The following is a 5,000-nucleotide window of genomic DNA, read 5'->3' as shown; positions in this document are numbered from 1 at the left end:
CCTACATTGTTCTATCAACCAGAGGCTGCTCACCTTGGAGACCTGCTGCGGTTATGAGTACGACCGGACACGAAAATCAATGTCTTCCCCGAATTTTCAAGGGCCGTCGAGAGCGCACCGGACACCACAAGAAGTGTGGTGCTTTACCGAGCATTAAACCCTATCTCCAGGCAAGCTGATTTCAGGGTGAAAGCTCGTTAAAAAGAAAAGAGAACTCTTCCCAGGGTCCCCGCCAGCGTCTTCGGGTTCGTTTGCGTTACCGCATCTGCCGCGAACGGCAATATCCGCGTCCCGGTTCGGGAATATTACCCGATTCCCTTTCGATAGGCGGCCTGTAGTATTTATGTATGTTAAGAACCTTGAACATTACGTGTTGGGCTGCCTGTGTTATGTTTATTGTTGTACAGCGGTTTTACCCCATAGAATCTCAGGGGGCAGCCATCTTGCTTAGTTTTCGGTTTAGTTTCACAAGCTGTAGATTTATGTTGATTAAAGCCTCAGTTTAGAGGCATACCTTCTACTACAAATTTAATCAACATATTTTCTGAAGTCCCATGGATAAAGTACTGCGTCCTGAACGCCTAGAAACCGATCCAAATAGCGGCACGGCCCAGAAGGAATGGCTCCATTGGAAAAGGACCTTCGAAAATTTCGTACAAGTTCTACCTCAGACGGGCCTGGACAAGTTGACCGTTTTAACTAACTTTGTTTCTCCAACACTCTTCCAACACATCGAAGATTGTACTGAATACGATGCAGCAATTGAGGCGCTACAAGCCCTTTATGTTAGACCACGGAATGAGATCTTCGCTCGCCATCTACTTGCAACGAGACGCCAGCAACCATCGGAAAGCTTAGATGAGTACTTGCAAGCTCTGAAAACACTGAGTAAGGACTGTGATTTTAAGAGTGTAACCGCAGCGCAGTACAGCGAAGAGAGCATACGGGATGCGTTTATTACAGGTCTGCAATCCAACACAATCAGGCAACGATTGTTGGAGAACAAAACACTTGATCTAAAGACCATGTTTGACCAGGCTCGAGCTCTGGAGTCAGCTATGAGGAGTTCAGAATCATATGGAGCACCACAGATACCTATAAATGCAGCACTACCTTGTAACAGCACCTCATTGTCAGCAGAACAGCCTGACGAGTCTACTGTAGCTACAATGAAACCTGATAAAGCTACTTGCTTTTTCTGTGGAAACAAGAAACACCCTCGACCGAAGTGTCCTGCCCTGGAGGCTATTTGCAACAAGTGTCAAAAGAAAGGCCATTTTGCTAAAGTTTGTAAAGGAAAGGCGGTTCCAAAAGAAAGAGTTTCGGCAGCAACTTGGTCCCCGATACTCGCCACATTGACAGCTAACCCACCAAAATCCCTCTCTAAATCATGTGGTGTCGTCAATATCCAAGGATTGCAAGTCAAGGCCCTGTTTGACAGTGGGAGTAGTGAAAGCTATATCCATCCCAGTCTAGTAGAGCAAGCAAGTCTGACAGTCCAGCCCTCATCTAGTACCGTATCCATGGCAACCTCCTCGACAGGCGCCATCAAGGTTAGTGGTACTTGCACAGTTGATCTTACCTACCAAGGACGGAGATATGAAGGCCTCAAGTTTTCTGTACTCCCTGGGCTATGTGCAGACCTCATATTAGGAGTAGACTTTCAGTCAAAGCACGAAAGTGTCATCTTCCAGTACAAGGGCTCCGAACCGCCCCTCTCCGTCTGTAGCTTCAGCACTCTGAATGTAGACCCGCCTACTCCAAATTCGCCCACACCTATCTCCACTTCTATCTCCGAGGAAGGTGGGGAACTACCAGTAGCAGGGTGATGCTCACCTGGAACGGTAGGCTTAACTTGAGGGAGTGGGTACATTGTTGGTACTTCACCTTTGGGGGCAAGATGCTTGGTAGAGACTGTTGTTTCTCGGCCGTCTGGATAGCGCACATGGGCGTAGTGAGGATTCGCCTGAAGCAATTCCACCTCATCAACTAACGGATCTGTCTTGCTTGCACGGACGTGACGCTTGAGTAGGACCGGTCCAGGCTCACTCATCCATGTTGGGATGGAAGATCCGGAAGAGGATCGCCTGGGAAAACCGAAGAATCGCTCATGGGGTGTCTCATTGGTAGCCGTGCACAACAGAGAACGAATGGAGTGTAGAACATCAGGGAGGACTTCTTGCCAGCGCTTTACTGGCAGATTCTTAGACTTCAGGGATGCTGAAATTGCCTTCCATACCACTCCATTATACCTCTCCACTTGCCCATTGCCTTCGGGATTGTAAGCAGTTGTCCTGCTTGTGGCTACCCCTTTTTCATTCAGGAAGTCTCGCAGTTCCTGGCTGATCAAGGAGGAGCCCCTGTCCGAATGTACATAGGCTGGCATACCGAACATCGTAAACAAGGAGGTAAGACACTTGATCACTGTTGGTGTAGACACATCAGGACAAGGGAAGACAAAAGGGAATCTTGAATATTCATCAACCACATTGAGGAAGAACTTGTTGCCATTGTTACTTGGCAAGGGGCCCTTGAAATCAATGTTTATCCTCTCGAAAGGTTTAGTAGCCTTAATGAGAGGAACTTTGGGAGGTTGATGAAACTGTGGTTTGCATTCACAACAAACTGGACACTTACTTGTCATGCTCTTGATCTCCTCAAGGGAATAAGGGAGGTTCTTGGTGCGTACGAAGTGGTTGAGTCGGGTGACCCCTGGATGACAGAGTGACTCGTGGAGCTGGTAGAGGGGATCTTCACTCAATGTGGCGCAAGTAGCTCTGGACAGAGTGTCGGGTGGAATGTTCTCTTTACCAGGACGGTAAATGATATCGAAACTATAGCAGGAGAGTTCGATCTTCCACCGCATGATCTTATCATTCTTGATCTTCCCTTTGTGGCACTGGTCAAACATGTAAGATACTGATTTCTGGTCTGTTTTAAGAGTGAAGTGCCTCCCTGTTAGGAAGTGCCTCCAGTGTCGGACAGCTTCTACAATCGCTTGTGCCTCTTTCTCAACTGAGGCGTGCTTGAGCTCGCTACCCTGTAAGGCTCTTGAGAAGAATGCAACTGGCCTCCCATTTTGGCTGAGAGTGGCAGCTAATGCCACCTCTGAAGCATCCGTCTCAACTTCAAATGGAATGCTTTCATCGATTGCACTAACAAAAGCTTCCTCCACCGTCTTCTTGATACTCTCAAAGGCCGCGACAGCGGGCTCGGGTAATGGAAAAACCTTGCAGGAGGTTATTGGCTTGATTCTATCCGAGTATGCGGGTATCCATTGTGAGTAGTAGGAAAACAATCCGAGGCATCTGTTCAGAGACTTTGAGTCACTTGGAACGGGTAGCTCTCGCAAAGGGCGTAGACGTTCTGGGTCTGGACTGATATTCCCTTCCTCAACCACATATCCGAGGATAGGAAGACGCTTGGTGGAGAAGATGCTCTTGTCGTTGTTATAGCAGATGTTCTTGTGCTTAGCAGCTTCAAGGAAACTCTGAAGGTTGGAATCATGCTCTTCTTGGTCTTTCCCACAGATTGTGATGTTGTCGAGATAAGGGAAGACCGCTTTGAGATTGTTCTCTTCCACAAACTTAGTCATCTCTCTCTGGAAGCAGGCCACCCCGTTGGTGACGCCGAATGGGAGTCGGCTAAACTGATACAGGTTACCTCTAGCTTCGAATGCTGTGTACGGTTCGAATGCTGTGTACGGTTTATCCTCATCTTTGAGAGAGATCTGATGATAAGCACTGCGTAGATCTATAGTGCTGAAGACTTTGTACTGGGCGATCTGGTTAACCAAGTCTGCTGTCAAGATCGGGCGCTTTCAAACGGAATTTCCCTATCTCTTAGGATCGACTAACCCATGTCCAACTGCTGTTCACATGGAACCTTTCTCCACTTCGGTCTTCAAAGCTCTCATTTGAATATTTGCTACTACCACCAAGATCTGCACTGGAGGCCGTTTCACCCAGGCTCGCGCCAGAGGCTGCGTCACGACCCCCACGCCCTCCTACTCGTCGGAGCTTCGCATCTGCTCCGACGGCACGGTATAGGTGCGACGCTTGAGCGCCATCCATTTTCAGGGCTAGTTGCTTCGGCAGGTGAGTTGTTACACACTCCTTAGCGGATTCCAACTTCCATGGCCACCGTCCTACTGTCTAGAGCAACCAACACCTTTTGTGGGGTCTGATGAGCGTCGACTTTGGCACCTTAACCGCGCGTTCGGTTCATCCCGCATCGCCAGTTCTGCTTACCAAAAATGGCCCACTAGGAACTCGCATTCACTGTCCGGCTTCAATTAAGCAAGTCGGACTTCTTACCAATTTAAAGTTTGAGAATAGGTTAAGGTTGTTTTAACCCTAACACCTCTAATCATTCGCTTTACCTGATAAAACTGCCGTAAGTTCCAGCTATCCTGAGGGAAACTTCGGAGGGAACCAGCTACTAGACAGTTCGATTAGTCTTTCGCCCCTATACCCAAATTTGACGATCGATTTGCACGTCAGAATCGCTACGAGCCTCCACCAGAGTTTCCTCTGGCTTCACCCTATTCAGGCATAGTTCACCATCTTTCGGGTCCCAACAGATGCGCTCTTACTCAAACCTTTCTAAGAGTAGAATAGGTCGGTCAATGATGCGCCTTTTTTTTGTAAAAGGCTCTCACCTCAGCGACCGGAGTCGCCTTCACTTTCATTACGCCTCGGAGTTTCGATCACTCAAAGACTCGCACACATGTTAGACTCCTTGGTCCGTGTTTCAAGACGGGTCGGATGAGGCCATATGACCACCAACGTCGTGGGTGCATAGTACGAAATCACCGCCCTCGCGACCGGCAGCAGTCGCGGCGCACTGCACGCAGTCCACCGCATTCGACGACCGACCGGGAAGACGGGACCCTAGCCGAACGGCATGCACCGCAAGCTCCTCGGTCAGGTCCGGGCCATGACAAACGGAGGACTGTAACAGTTCGGGCCCGAGAGTCCAAACCTACCTTTCCACCGCCT

General features: G+C 49.0%; 1 pseudogene; it reads right to left on the bottom strand.

Moving 5' to 3' along the window:
- The window catches only part of LOC116609377, an 8,094-nt pseudogene that overhangs the window by 2,514 nt on the left and 580 nt on the right, over nt 1-5,000 (bottom strand).

The sequence above is a fragment of the Nematostella vectensis genome, chromosome 14 (genome assembly GCF_932526225.1).
Source record: "Nematostella vectensis chromosome 14, jaNemVect1.1, whole genome shotgun sequence".
In the NCBI taxonomy this organism is placed as follows: domain Eukaryota; kingdom Metazoa; phylum Cnidaria; class Anthozoa; order Actiniaria; family Edwardsiidae; genus Nematostella; species Nematostella vectensis.
Note: the sequence above shows the minus strand (reverse complement) of the source record. Positions and strands in the feature narration are given on the sequence as shown.